The sequence below is a fragment of the Mesoplodon densirostris genome, chromosome 14 (genome assembly GCF_025265405.1).
Source record: "Mesoplodon densirostris isolate mMesDen1 chromosome 14, mMesDen1 primary haplotype, whole genome shotgun sequence".
Taxonomy (NCBI): Eukaryota; Metazoa; Chordata; class Mammalia; order Artiodactyla; family Ziphiidae; genus Mesoplodon; species Mesoplodon densirostris.
Genome location: NC_082674.1, coordinates 18,344,477 through 18,360,327, shown reverse-complemented (window position 1 = coordinate 18,360,327; position 15,851 = coordinate 18,344,477). Strand labels below are relative to the sequence as shown.

The 15,851-nt window shown below is 49.4% G+C and overlaps 1 protein-coding gene across 1 annotated transcript in view; it reads right to left on the bottom strand.

Moving 5' to 3' along the window:
• Positions 1 to 4,355, bottom strand: part of KLHL29 (kelch like family member 29) — a 312,110-nt gene extending 307,755 nt beyond the window's left edge. The window contains exon 1 of the mRNA XM_060117757.1: positions 4,077 to 4,355. The gene's annotated coding sequence lies outside the window, so the exon portion shown is untranslated. The remainder of the gene's footprint in view (positions 1 to 4,076) is intronic.
• Between the last annotated feature and the right edge of the window lie 11,496 nt (positions 4,356 to 15,851).

The following is a 15,851-nucleotide window of genomic DNA, read 5'->3' as shown; positions in this document are numbered from 1 at the left end:
CGCTTGCGGGACCTTAATTCCCCCACCAGGGATTGAACCCCGGGCCCCAGCAGTGAGAACACTGAGTCCTAACCACTGGACCACCAGGGAATTCCCTGCAAAGAGATCTCTTATTCTCCAGTCATCCTACATGGTTTCTGCTTTGGTTTAGCCTCACCCACCACAACCAAAGGCTGGATTTCTTTCTTTCTTTTTTTTTTTTTTTGAGGTACACGGGCCTCTCACTGTTGTGGCCTCTCCCATTGCGGAACACAGGCTCCTGACGCGCAGGCTCAGCGGCCATGGCTCACGGGCCCAGCTGCTCCATGGCATGTGGGATCTTCCTGGACTGGGGCACGAACCCATGTCCCCTGCATCGGCAGGCGGACTCTCAACCACTGCGCCACCAGGGAAGCCCCTGGATTTCTTATTCATGGTGTTTATTCCTCCCCCTACCCCCAAGTAAGTACTTAGCTGACCGATTACAGAATCACAAGATTGGTTATAATTCCCGTTTCTCCATCTGACTTTGAACTTAAGTGCTCCAATTATTTTGCCTGATCCTAATAAGTCAGTAGCGTGCTAATGCTTGCCTTGATATTTCTGAAATATACAGGGTGTGATTAGCATAGGACTGCATCATTAGAAAGCAAAGTTGAAAGCGGGTGAGCAAAATCATCACTCGCATTTAAGCAAAGCTTCCTGTTCAGTGAACTTACAATGTTACAATGATCCTAGAGACACTATATGCTGTGACTAAACGTATATCGTATTCAGAAAAAGCCTCAGATGCTCCACAACCTTCTGTCTTTGGCTACTACTGGATGAGAAAAGATCCTAGGAGGACAGGCTTGTTCCAGCACACAAAGTCCAGAAGTCTGTTTAAGCCAGATATAGCAGAAGACATAAAGAATCCTTGAACCATAACAGGGTAGGAGGGGAAAAAAAGGAAGGAAGGAAGGAAAGAAGGAAAGAAGGAAGGAGGGAAGGAGGGAAGGAAGGGAGAGAGGGAAGCCTTTAGTCAATTCTGCTGGGTTGGATTGACATCTCCAGGCCATAAAGTGAGAAAGCTTTAGGGTAAGCCTGCTGGAAGAAAAAAGAAAAACAAACAAAAAAAACCCATGCACACACACATATCAAATGAGATGCTCAAAAACTACATTAGCATCAGTGGTGTTATTTGAGTCGATTAAAAAAATTTAACCCTTTTATATCTGTGTGCAACCAGGAATAGTGTAAACTTTTGGGACCTAGCAGATAGAGAGAAAAAAAAGAAAACGCTTTAAACTGGGAATGATTTGCAGCCAAATCAATTGATAAATGAAAGAAAAAAGATGGTACAACTGAAATTGATGCCAAAGATTTATAAGGTTGACTAAGTAAACAAAAATGGAACAGATCACCATGGAAATGCATGAATATTGAAATAGGCAAGATCTGAATACACTAATGATATGCCTCACTTAGACTGACAGGTGTTGATAACAACTGTGACAATCCACACCAACATCCACACTTCTAACATGTTTATTCCTAGAAAACACGGGCTGGATTTAAAGGTTCCTTTTCTTTTAGAAAATAAATTTTCTATTCTTAAAGGGACTAACTCAATTCCCATCTACTTGAAAAACAAAAAAGGTTTTATCCATTTGCTTTTTGGATATGAGGAGCTGCAGTTAGCAGAAGTCATTCTCTTGGGCTCTACTAGTCTTTGTTCCAATAAACCTCTCACAAAACTGAATTCTCAGTCTTGTTTATCTCCCGCATTGAGTACTTGAAGTATGACCACCACTCATTAGAAGCATAATTAAAAAGACACAACCTAGATTCCTCGCTTCCGTCACATACACATGAAAACCAGTAACCCTTAATCTATTTGTTACCATGGCTACCATAGGATATTTTATTTCAGTACAACTCTAGGTATTTCGTTTGGATTGTTGCTTGCAAATGAAAGTTGGAGACCTATAAATTTCTGTTAACTGTGCTAGAAATGGAGAGACTGAACAGAAGAAAATGTTTTTCTCAATCATGGACAAATACGGTTTATAAGATGCTTGTGCAGAAAAGTTATTAAAATTGGTTAAATACATCAGCCCATAAACCAATTTAAATGCCATTAAATTCATATAGAGTTTAAGGGCACATGTGCTAGTAATTCCCTGATTTATAGGATGATAAATCAAGTGCAGTCAGAACAGCGTACCGGACGGAGACTATATTCACCAGTGGCACACAGCTCCATACTAGTATAAATGCCTAGAATATGTGACTACTCAAATACATGCATGCCAACCAGCCTTTAAAGTATTCACCTGTGAATTATCCGACGTTTTGGCCAAGAGTCGGGATGAACAATCGATAAAGTTGTTCATCATGCCCCCCCCCACAAAAAAGAGTGAAAAAGTAGCTCTGCACTCTCCATTGTAATTTTAAAAACATCACGAATGAGGTGGGCTAATTAAATCTGCTGTCATTCATCCTAAACCGAAATAATTCCTTAAATCTGCCCTCCCAGGGCTGAGTTGGAGATAAGACCGCATGGCAAGAAAAGGAACTCTGTAGTGAGTAGACAGATGACTTTAAAGCGACTGAAATTAGGGTAAATACAGCTGTAACCAGGACAGATCTGTCACTGCAAGAGGAGTCCGAATCCCAGCATATCTCGGCTGGTGAGAGGCTGGAGCCTGCAGCAGTGGAGCCTGACTTTCCCTGAGCTGACGAAGTGGAAGTTTCGCGGGCAGCAGCAGATCGGCGTCCTCAGCGGTCCTGTCCCTCCAGCGCCGAGGTCTCGTCTAATGCTGCATAAATACCTGCGTCCACGATTCGCCCCGGGCGCGCCGCGGCGCAAGCACCGTAGAGGAGAGCGTTTGCAGAGCGGCAGGGATGGCAAAGGCGGCGGCTCCCTAGGGACCCGCGGGGGGACCCACCAACTGACCGTGTCTACCATTGGGTTCCAGAGCTCAGGAACGACAACTGGCTTCTCAGCTAGCGGACCCAGGCATCCGAGACTCGCGCCTTGGCCCCATCACCGTTGGCTGCAGGCAGGCAGCGCGTCTCCGCCTTCCCCAGCCAACGCAGACCCGACCTGCCTGGGATCTGCCTCGGACCTATCCGGGCTCTCGACTCTGCTCTCCCGGGCGAGCTCTCCCCTCCCTCGGGGCCCAGAGCCCGCCCTGCCCAGCGTCCGCACCCGCGCCGCGACCGCATATAACCCTCGCGCTCTCGGCTCGCTCCAGGCCACAGAGACCCGGACGTGAGCCCTCTGCCACCTGGCACCTCCCCCGGCAGTCGGGGCGCGCGTCCACACTCCCACACTACACATCTCCCCGTCCACACTATCCCGCACATAAACAGCCCCTCCCCACCCAACACCCATCCTAGCCGCTTCACCAGCCCCGTAAGCTCTCCTTTCCGCGCCCCCCCCAAACACGCCGGCACCCACAAGGTGTTAAGGGAAGGCGGGTCACAACAAGGTCTGTACGGGCTTTTCTCCCTGTGGTTTTCACGCTCCTCTACCTCGAAAGTTACTTGGGATTGAGTGAAGAGACCAGGTCCCCAAATGCGGGTCTGAGGACGGGAGGAGTCAGAAACCCCAACCTGGCTTCTTGCTGCACAGAGGCGCGCACCTCCCCAAAGGCCGGACGCGTGGCCGCCCCCAGGGTCCAGCCCTCCGGCGCCTCTTCCTGGCCCCCAGCCCGGCTCGGGCCCTGGGCCACTCAGGGGAGGTGGCTTGGAGAGGGACGCATGCTGTCGGGCCCAGCCGAGGAGCTGCCTCGGCTGGGGGGTCACACTCGCTTCCAGCGCCCCCTACCACAGCGACATTGGCCTCGGGCAGCCCCTGTGCATACACACCCGGGGGCAGGAAGTTTCCCCCCCCCCCGCCTTTTTTTCCCCCTGGAGCAGCGCAGGCGCAAGGGCTCCTGCAGCCTTGCGAGTCCAGACGCGGGAGGCTCCTGCCGCCGCCGCCACCGCGGGAGCCGAGCCCGGCGTTCCGGGTACTCGGGCCCCGCTCCCAAGCCCGGCCCGGCCCCACGCAGCCTCCAGGACCCTGGGTCCCCGGCGCCGCATCCTTGGCGCCCTAGCCTGGCTCTTACCTCCGGCCGCGCGGCTCTGGCCCCGGTCCGACGCGCAGAGAGCCTGGGGTCGCGAGTGGGCGCAGGAGGGCTGATGGATAGGGGACGGCGCCTGCGGGTAGCTGTAGCTGGGGCCGCTCGGGTCCTGGCCGGGAGAAACGGATCCAGGTCCACCTCCTCGCGTTCCTGCTCTCCGTCTTCTCCCCCTTTTCCTTCTCCTCCTCCTCCGCCGCCGCCTCCCGGCAGCCCAGGAAGGATGCCCGAGAGAGGGAAGTCAGTCCTTCTGCCTGTCAGCCTGTGCGGCTACGCGCGGCGCGGCGCGGCTCTCACCGAGGCGGCGGCGGCGGCGGCGGCTCCGGCAGCATCGCCCCCCCACTCTCCCCGCAGCCGCGGCGGCCGCGGGGCTAGGGTTGGCTCCGGGCTCGGGGCTCGGGATTCGGGCGGGGGCTGCACTCAGGCGCGGCGGCCGCCGGGACTGCGGGCGGGCCCTGCGGAGCCGGGGCCGGAGCTGGAGCTGCAGCTAGATCCGCGGCGGCGGGGACGGCGGCGGCGCGGGGGCTGGCGCGGCCGCGGCGCGGGGACCATGCTCCCTTCTGGCTCGCTCCGCTCCGGGTACCGTCTGCTTTAGCTGCGAGGGAGGCGGGCTGCGGCGTTCAGCCAGGGGCGGGCGGAGCCAATCACGGGCGCCCGAGTGGGCGGGGGCGGAGGGTGGGGGAGGCGGGGCGCCCCCGGCCGGGCACCCATCGCTGCTCCCGGGGCCCGAGGGATACCCAGCAGCCGCGCGCCGGGCCCGGGCGGAGTGCTCGCGGGTGTGTCCGTCCGTCCGTCCGCCTCCCCCGCCCTCCTGCGGTGGCTCCCGGCTCGGCCCGCTCGGCGGCCGCGCCCGGCAGATGCACGGCGCGTGGCCCCGGCTCCTGGGCCCCGGCCTCCCGGCCCCGCCCGCCCAGGGTTGGCTGACGGGACCGAGGCGAGCTCCCCGTCCTCTCTCAACACCTGAGGAAACTGGCGGAAAAGTTTGAGAACGAAAAGTCCAATCGTCTTTCAGCTTCCGCCCTCCCTATGACACTCCAGCCACGGTAAGGAGCAGGAATTGTCCAAATCTCTGAAGAACCACGGCCAGCCCTGTAAATCCTGGCCACCGACCCTCGACTCTCCTCGGTGTACACGGACTTTCCTGTCTACACTGACCCTCTTGAATCCACAGGACCTCTCTGTTTAGACAGCCCCTACTCAGGCCACCCCAGCCTTCTATGTCTACACTGACTCCCACCCTGTCTACACTGACTTTCTTAGTTCCATCACTTCCGCGTCTCCACACGCTGTCTACACAGACCCTAACTTCAACCTTGATAGGAAAGGTTTGGCTGGAGGCCCGTGGCAGCCCCAGTGCGGGCTTTCCATTGTGCCAGAACATTTCATTTCAGCACCAGTCTTCCCTTTTTTGGTAGATCTAGATGTGGCTTTTATTCCCTGTCCTCTCCCTCCTCCCCTACCTCCCCCTCATTTGGTTTTGAATTTCAGAGGAAATATATCTTTTTCCCCCATCCCCCATCTCTGGGCTTCAACAAGCCTCCCCACCTACCCACCCCTCCTCTCCGGCGAAGCCGCTGAGGCCCGAGGCCTGGGTAGAAATTGGGGAGGTGGTTGTGGAAAGGTAGGGAGCTGCTTGCTATTTGGCTTGAACTGGGCGGAGCCAGCCCGGGGCGGGCTCTGCCAGGCCCCGCCCCCCATCTGCCAGGGCATGGGGAGGGTTCGTTGGTAAATCTCTTTCAGCTTACTCCTGTGATATCTGAATCCAGGCCTCTTCTCTCCTTGGCTGTAAACTCGGTGCAAGGATTGTGCCTTCTTTAATATCTTGTGGGAAGCAGAGTACAGTGTGGCGGCTGATAAATAATAAATAATAATCATCTCCTGAGAGTAGCAGGAGGACCATCAGTGAAAGGGAATGAGAACACCAGGGAAAGGGCCCATTGGTATTAGAGTAACTGCATTTTCTGAAAAAAGAAAAAAAATCGAATGACGTTTTGGTGTGTGAAGGCTGGCGGTGGGGAGAGGACTGAGTAAAGCACTGCAGCGAGGAATCCCCCCTTGATGGTGGCGTCAGCCAGGAGAAGTGGTGTGTCTTTAAGCGAGGGTGCTCGAGGGTGCCTTGAAGGGGGAACAGGTGGGAGTGGGGGCACAAAAACTCCTTCAACAACCTGAAGAGGAACGCGAGATGTGGTTTGAATGCCACGGTCTGAACGTGGTATATGAAAAGTGATTGAAGGGTAATGTAGATGGGAGAAAGGAGAAAGAAGGATTACTTGGGGTTTTACAAAAGGACTCAGGTAACACCTCAAGCACTGAATGCAAAGAGAACAGAGGCACAGGTGAGTCAATGTTCATTCATGTTGTAGGAAGCTGTCCTCTGAAATGATCTGCATGGGTCCCCCAACTGTGAGCTTGTGGGATCCACCAGGCTACATTCTGGAGCAGTGGCACACAGGACAGGTGTAGACATTATGGAAATGTGGCTAAGGTTTGCAGGGTTAAGGGATAGGTTAAAATCTGGCAATCTGAGGCACTCATAATGTCTGACGTGATTTTGAATGATCCTCAAATGAAAGCAGGAAATACGCACTCCAGGAATCCTTCCTCAGCTACATCTCTAGGTGAAGGTGTAAGGATTCTCCCAGTTTCCCTGCTGGCATTATCAGGGAAGAGAGATTGTGCTGAATCTGCATCCACCCGGGTGATAACAGGGGCGCTGTTCTAGAGTGCTGCAACGCCTTGCCTTCAGGGTTGGATCTTGATGACGGCTCACCGGGGGGTGCCAGCCTGTCAGGAGAATGAGAAAAGCTGTATGAAGTAGAAGCACAGTGGGCTAGTCTACCCCTCCTCACCCCACCCTTCTTTCCTCCCTAGAGCCTGAATGCAAATAAGGATTTCCAGAGTCTGAAGCTGAGATCTCCCTCTGCAGTGGGGCTCCGCCCAGCTAGGAACTTTTGGGTTTGGACTTAGGAAGGGTCGGCTCTGGTCTAGACATGAACTCCATTTCATCTCAAGTGCCGTTGTTCATGTCAGCTGCTCCTGTTTCCCCAGGCTCTTGGTGACATACAGTGGATCTGCTCTGTGTTGTGTAAGAGATCTCTCTGTGTAGACCTTGCCCGTAGCTGGGATCTGTCCTGGGTTATTCACTGCCCTGCTTTGTGGTATTTGGCATAAGCCCCATGGTTAGCATGGATCTCTTTCTGTGGTAAATGCGGTTTGTTTGGTGTTACACGTGAGAGCTTCTTCAGCCCCGGTCAAAGATTTCTCCATGAAGCACAGGATCAAGCTCTGTAGAATGAGCTTCAAAAGCCAGCCCTCCCTGTCCTGACGAAGATGCCCCAAGTTGGGCTCTGAGATCAGGACTAATGTGTCTGCTCCAAGCAGATGGGTTGTGAAGGAGTGGACTTGTGAGGCCCAGGGAGGTAGACTGGAATGCTGTAGAACATGCATTTCCCACTCAGAGCATAGACCATTATTTGCGCAGTCCATCAGACAAGGACTTTGTGCTGGAAAGGCTACTGCCGTCACCTGGAGAGGCACCAGAGGAAGCCACAGCATTACTGTCTGGGAGTGCCCACTGTGGCTGAGACGGACTTCCCTCCCTGTTTGTATTTATAATAGTAATCACAACAAAACGATCATTTACTCAGTGGCTGCAATGTGCCAATCATTGTACCAGGTATTCTACCCACAATACCTGGTCAATGATCACAGCAACCTGTGGAATTAGTGTTAGCAGCCCCAAGCGCTGAGTCATAGAGAGGGTAGGTGATCTCCTGAAATCACACAGCCAGTAAATGGCAGAACTGGTATTTGAGTCTGGTTGGTTGGTTCCAAAGCCTTTGTCCTCTTCACCATCCTCAACACACAAATGCAGTTTCTTTTGTCATTAACCCAGTGCTTTTCCCTTGGAGAAGACACAGTGGATGCTGATTTTGCCTCTATCAGCAGCCAGTCCTGGAGTCAGGACTGGAAATCAGTCTTAGGACACAGAGGGCTGATGTAGAAGAGGGAAAAGCATCTCTTTGTTTACTGAATGCACAGGTCACTTGGAAGAGTGGACGCCTCATCAGAAACCCTCAGGTCTGAGAGGACATCTGTTTCCAGGAGCGAAGTGGGTATAAATAGAGCAGGAGCCAGCCTCTCTGCTGGTCTGGTTTCGTGTTTGCTGTTTTGTTTTTCTAACATTCTGCTCCAAAAACCACCCCCATTTGGCATCAAAAAAACATGAATAAATCCTACATAAGTCACTGTCCCTCCAGTGGCTAATCAATCCATAAAAATCTATTTAGCACCTACTGTGTGTCCTGCATTTCAACCCCATGGTGTTGATTAAAGCAGGAAGTAAGAAGTCACAGCTGCTGTATTTTCACTGTGGCCACCCTGCTCTGTGGATGTGTGGCAAAGACACATGCTAATCATGCAATCAGCCATTTGCAGAGGACCTCCTGCACGCTCAGGCTTGTGCTGGGTGCTCTCAGGAGTATAGGGAAGGTACAAGGTGCGCTTCTTGCTCTGCTCATTTTTACCCTGCCTGTTCCCCCAAAGGGGCTGAGGCATCCAAATACGATACAGGATTTTCCCCCTCCCCCTTATCTGTGGTTTCAGTTACTTGTGGTCAACCCCGGTTTGAAAATATTAAATGGAAAATTCTAGAAAGAAACAATTCATAGGTTTTCAATTGCATGCCATTCTGAGTAGTGTCATGAAATCTCATGCCATGCTGCCTGCGATGTGAATCATGCCTTTGTCCAGCGTATCCATGCTTTGTACGCTACCTGCCCATTGGTATAGGAGAAAAGTCAGTGCTTATAGGGTTTGGTACTGTCTGCCGTTTCATGCATCCACTGGGGCTCTTGGGATGGATTCCCTGCAGATAAGGTGGGACTACTGTACTTGGTTCTTGTTCTTGACAGAGGCTAAGGTAACAACAGTTGTTATCAAGAAGCAGAACTGAGTGCTCAGATGTGGGGAAAAGACTCCAAGTGTTGTGGGATGCAGGGGATGAGCTGTAAGAGCGGGGCTGGTCAGGATGGGTGGGTGGGTGTCAGACTGGACCTGAGGAATGAGGAGGTTTTTCCTGGTGGGGCAGAGGGAGCCCAGAGCAGCCAGAGTGGAAGGCAGGGGCCAGGAGGGTAGAGGAGTAGGATTCCTGGACTGGGGGACTCATCCCAGTGTGAGAGTTTCTGAAACACTGCTTGCTGGTAATAGTCATTTCCTTTGGGTGAAATGAAAATGTGGTTTCCTTCTTTGCCCCGATCAGTGAACTATTAGATTCTAAGATTCAGAGTGAAACCAGTGGTGTCTTTTTTGGCATTTTCAATGGCAGGAATGCAGCAGCTTGTTTTAGTACCAGTTGTTTGCAGGTGGCAGGAGTGCTAATTAGAGCCACTAGCAAATTTCCTGGATGGTTCTGACTCCCAAACCAACAGGAAACCTGCTCGGGCGATTTAAGAGAGCAGTTTCTACTCTCCCCATCGATAAAGTGATGCTTCAAACACGGTGGTCAAATGAATGGGTTTCATAGTTGCTCAATACATATTTATTGGGTGTTGACTTGTTCACAGTGACCAAAATTCCACTTTACTTTTTCGACGTTTAAGAAGGGCCTAATGTCTCTCTATTAGAGAGTGTAAAAAGAAGACCCAGATGACTGGGAGGATAGTTGAAAGGAACATTTTATTTGAGTGTTAGAGGAGTCTTTCGATCATTGAAACAGGTTTTCACTAAAGGGAAAACTCAGGAGACTTTTGAAAGAAGACTGAATCCTCATAGTTCTTTGCATATGTATTTTTTAAGCTGTTTTTAACAGTAAAGAGGTTCCGGCCTGCTGGTTCCCTATTTGACTCCAGAATCCACTGGTGCCAATGTCTTTTATCTCTCTCGGAGATTTCAGTAGAACTTGGGGCCAGGACCATGTCATTAGTGTGGTCATTTTGGAGCCCTGAATTGGGCCAGAAGCAGAACAATGACCATCCAGGGCAGGCGACTGCCCTGCTCTGTCTCTAGGACAGAGACCCTTGTGCTCTCTGCTCTCTGTCTGGACTCAGGCTGCCGGAGAGAGTGTCACAGTCCCCACAGGCTGTTGGGGGGAACACAGCGGGAGGCAGAGGGACCACCCTGCAGAGCCTTTGGCCACAAATCTCATCTTAACCAGCTGTTTCATGAGCACGGCCAAGTCCAGGACACTGTCTCAGGACTTATTGTTTATTTCCGTATCCCCAAAGCTAGAGGCTGCCTGTCATGTTCATAAGCAAAAGGCAGCCCGTCCTCCAGGGAGCAAGTTCACTATTCTCCCCAAAGACGGGGGTGTTGGGAATCAAGCTGCAGACACACTTGGAGTCTGAGATAAATCGCGGTTTGCAGGGTGAAGTATCTAATGGTTTCAGCGATTGGGGGTCTTTTGGAATACGTGTCTCCGTATTTTATCTTCATGTTTACCCCTACTCGAATTTGTGAAGCTGCGTACACTTTATGTGCAGTGTGTCTGGAAGGAGGAATTTGTGAAGACATGCCCGATGGAAACATGACTGTCAACGCGTTGGCCCCGGAGGCTCTGTCCCCAAGAAATCAGAGGTGACAAGGAAGAGAAAAGCAATAGGGCCTGAACTCAGGGTACTTTCTGAATATTTACTAAGGGTCGTAAAAATAGCCTAAGTCGGGGCTTCCCTGGTGGCGCAGTGGTTGGGAGTCCGCCTGCCGATGGAGGGGACGCGGGTTCGTGCCGCGGAGCGGCTGGGCCCGTGGGCCGTGGCCGCTGAGCCTGCACGTCCGGAGCCTGTGCTCCGCCGGCGGGAGGGGCCCCAGCGGTGAGAGGCCCGCGTATTGCCAAAAAAAAAAAAAAAAAAAAGCCTAAGTCTGTGATAAAAATCACCATCTGGTCCAGGTGCATCTTGATATATGAAAATTCAAAATGATAAAACAGAAGGATTTGCTAGTTTACATTACAAAAGGATGCATGAGCTGCCCATAAGTGAAGCTTTCCCCTTTGATATTTAATGTGTGGCTGATTTAGTAGACATTTCGTTCATATACAACTGGTCAGAAACACATTAATTTATTTTTATTTATTTAAGGCTTGTGACCTACCTACTTTCAAGATGTCTCGAGCAATTTACAGGTTAAAACATGGGGCAAAAGGAGACATTTGGGAATGAAATAGAACAGATAGAACCCAAAGGGAGGACATGGGGTTAGAGGCATTAGACACACAAGATGAACGGGTTCTATGATTAGGATCTCTAAGGGGAAAAGGGGCAAATGCACCAGGTTACCTGATTGTATAAAGAAAGGCGCATTTGTATCAGGTCGTAAAAGATGTCTTGAATAGAAAGCGTTTTAAAAAATCAGAGACTGCTGTAAATGGAAGAATGTAGTATTATTGAGATAAAAGTTTTCTCCTTTAGACTTTGGAGACAAATGCTAATCATGGAAAAGTGTAACACTACAGATCTTTGTGGTAACTTTTTTTTACTACTTCTAAACCTTTGAAAAATATTTACCAGATGATTTCATTTAAAAAACATTTCAATTCTTTATAGGTTTACTTTTTGCCAATTCAGGAAAAGCGTTGCAAATTGGACATATTTCATTTAGGCGGTTGTGAATTTTCCTAGAAAGCAACAGGTAGGTATCTTCTAGCTTAATGCTAAACCCTTGATAATTTCAGTGTAGCTTCAGGTCAGTTTCAAAATTAGCCAGAGAGTTTTGGCTAATGTAAAATTTCATTAGAAATAACCAGAACTTAGCATTAGAATAGCAGGTTTAGAAAAACCTAGGACTTGGAAAGAGAGCAATATTTGGAATTTGAGATGGTTATATACCAATCTGCAGATAAATCCTATTAATGAACTTAAGATTTTAAAAGGGTTGCAGATATCAACTCATTATAATCAGGGCTGTTTTTCCTGGGAGTCAAGATTGACATGTGGCAGTAGATGTGTATGTATTGTTCAAAAGCAACAGAGATGTTAGTTAGGGTGACAGTATATAAAATAATGATGTACCGATGATGAATATATCAATAATAGCTGATATTAGTTTAGCACTATGTGCCAGACACTGTTCTAAGCCTTTAATTTTCTTTAAATTTTTTTTCTTATATTCCTTACAACGAAGGAGGTGGGAATTGATGAATCCTGAGTCTAAAAATTTTAATGCAGACACATAGAGAGAGGAGCAGATGTTCTTTCATCAGTGGGGAGTGTGATACAATCCATTGGCTAGAGGGGGGATGTGGCTGGCTCATTCTGGACGCACGTCTCAAAATCAGAATGGAAGTCTGATGTCGTATTGTGCCTTTTCACTACATAAGCGTATACCAGGTGCCTCACACTGGTAAGCTCTGGGCATCCCCAGCCTTTGGTCATACCACTCATGCCACTGAAATCTGACCTAAAGGACACTGGAAGTTAAGATTAGAATAAGAGAGAAGCCCCCAATTGTATTAGTAATTTCCCCAAACCTTAGTAGCTTATGCAACATTTATTATCTCACCCAGTGCCTGAGGGTTAGGAATCCAGGAACAGCATTGCTGGGTGGCTCTGGCTCAGGATTTCCCATGAGGCTGTAGTCAGATGTCAGCTGGGGCTACAGTTATCTCAAGATTCCACTGGGACTGGAGGATTTGCTTCCAAGCTCACTTACATGGCTGCGGGCTCGAGGCCTCAGTTCTTTGCCATGTGGGTCTCTCTACAGGGCTGCCTCAAGACATGGTAGCTGGCTTCTCCCTGAGCAGCAAGTGATCTGAGAGAGAGAGGCCAAGACAGAAACTGTAATGTCTTTTATAACTTAATCTTGGACAAACAACATAGACCAACAGAGGTTTAACGTGAGAAGGGACACAAAGCTGTGGATACTGGGAGGTGGGCTCATTGGGAGCCATCTTGGAGGCTGACTACTACAAGTTGTCTTAGATTCCATGGGTTCAGGGAGGGGAAGAGTGGGCATGGTAGGAGGTGTTCACGGGGTTTCAGGTTTTCAGGCTTCTGAAGGTCCCCAAGAGATCAGGAGACATTACACGAGATTCCGAAAGGGAAGATGGCTCAAGAACTCTTGTTGATAGAATTCTTAATGTGTAGTTGCCAATGCTCTTGAAGAGAAATAGTCAGGTGGGAATGGGTGTTGATGAAACCAGAGTGACCGTGGGAAAGTTCACCTTTGAGTGCAGCTGGAAAAAGGACAGAAAGGGCATAGATGTCGTCGAGTTACACACACCTAATGAGATATAATTAATGAAGGCAGCAAAATGGTCAGGATTACAAAACAGCTTTTCTTATTTGACATGAGCAGAAAATCAAGAAAGGATCTGATTGGTGATTGTGGTAAGATGTCTAATACTGCGGGTTTCTGTGGCGCAAACACTTACTGAGTGCCACTGTGTACCAGGCAGAGTGCCAAGGGCTAAGGATACAAAGATAATCAAGAAAAGGTCGCTGCCCTCGAGGATCTTCCAGTCTAATGCGAAGACACATATAAACGAGGCCATGATCAATACCATAATGAGATTCAGTACAGGTAGCACTGGGACATTGGGAAGGGCACTGCCAGTGCTACTTGGGAGCTGGCAGGTCGGGGAAGCCTGTACAGAAGAGACTACACTTGAGCTGAGTCCTTAAGGATGAGCAGGATTTCGCCAAATGAACAATAGGAGGAAGGGCAGGGAGAACAAGAATCGCCAAGCACAGGACAGGCAGGGGAAGCTGCTGGTGCTTCATACGATTAGAGCAGGGTGGAGAGTGCAGACAGGGCTCGAAAAGAAAGAGGAGGCCATTTCACATGGGGCCTCGGAGACTCTACACTGAGGATTAATGGGGCAGTGTGCTCAAAGCGGGGTCCTACATCAGGATCACATGGGAGGCTGATTCCTAAGCCTAACCCTACATCCACACCGGCAGACAGTTCACCATAACCATGTTCTCTTCTTCCTGAGCTAGACTACATCTCCCAGGGTCCTTTGCAGTTGGACTACATCTCCCAGCGCCCTTTGCGGTTAGACTGTATTGCCTAGTCTCCTTTTTAGTTAGGTGCGCTCATGTCAATGACCTATGAATAGAAGTAATATGTGCCATTGCCAGACCTGACCCATTAAAATCTGCCCTGCATGCTTTCCATGCTCTTTTCCCTGTCTCCATGTTGATGCAGGCAAACATAGGAATCTTAGAAGCCACATGTTAAAGACGGCAGGGCAACAAAACCCAGGAAGCTCTGGGTCTCTGAATGATTGTTTGGAGAGGGCCAACCACTGATCTGGAACACCCATTTGGGGGCTTCAAGAAAACAAGAAATAAAATTCTATTGTGTTTGAGCTGTTTCATTATTTTGGGTTTGTTTGTTTTCGCAGCTAGTGTTACCCTAACTAATACAGCAATCGAGAGGGGAATTCTCTGGAGGATTTGTATTTTTAACAAGCACCTTAGAGGAGTTTGAGAATCCCTGTTGGAGGCGAAGGGAAACCAGCCACTCATGGGTTTAGAGTAGACCAAGTAACGTGATGCTATTTGCCTTTTAGAATGGCAGCAAAAAAACGGGATTTTACCTCCTTTTTCTTTGCCGAGGAGAACAATCTACTGACTAAAAAGAAAAAGAAAACTGTGGTAAGAGAAAATTGAAGTTCAAGATGAGTAAGGAGATTGTAACAAGCACCAACCTGCTGTAAATGAGCTCAAGTCTCTTGGCCAGGATAAATTACACCCCAGGGAGTAGGGAGACCTCACCACCGGAGCTGTAGAGCCTCTGCTGATAATCTTTAAGGAACACGGAGAGTGGGAAAGAAAATGGAACGCTAGAGATGGGAAAATATAGCTTTTATTAGTAAAGAGGAGAAAAGATTATGTAGACTTCAAAAGTGGGGATATTCTGTTCACCCTCGTTAAGTTGATTATTTAAGGCTGATTTGTGAGCATATGAAAAATGGAGAATTCTCTAAAATCCTGTGTGGCTTCTTTAAGAGCAAGCCACAACCAGGAAACTGTATTCCCAGTTTTGTGATAGGCTTTCTAGATTATTATGTCAGGGAATTGTGTTAGCTATGGTAGATGCAAAGCATACCTCAGACTGGTATTTGTCAAGGAATCTCATGATAAATTTGTGTGTAAGATAATTTCAACTGCAGACTAGTATTTGGGTAATACATAGCCAAAGATGCTAATCACTATCAGTGTGAAAGTACATTTCTAGTGAAAGGCCACAGCCATGGTTCCATCTGATGTTTTTATTAGTGATGCAGACGTAAATGACTTAGTTAATCCTGAAATTTTGAGATGATGTGTAGGGAATACATTGGTTGGCATAACAAGGCCCGAAGAATAGGCTCAAATATTAAGCTAAATGTAATGATATGAGATGAAACAGACAAATGATAGGATTGAGCATGTGGGTCCAAACAGTCCCCTGCACAAGTCCAGGGCTAAGAGGCAGCAGCTGCAGTTTGAGAGGCACCAAAGATGTTGTGCAGCTGCCCAAAGCCCTGTACGGACTCGGAGGGTAGCTGTGAAGCCTGTGGGGTTAGCTGAGACCTGTATGCAGTTATCTGAAGGGGTCTCAGGAGCAGAGGGACCCAGGCAGACTTCAAAGGCCAGATGGGAAGATTTCAGGTCCACATGAGCATGAACCCTCTCCAGCCATCTCACAGCTGCCCCAAACAACAGGCTGCTCAGAGATAGGAGCATCTGTCAATGGACATGACCAAGTGGAGAGAGAAAATCCCTTGTTGGGACTTCAAGGAAGGGATGAGGGCATCCCTTGGGTGTTTGGCCACAAAGAAAC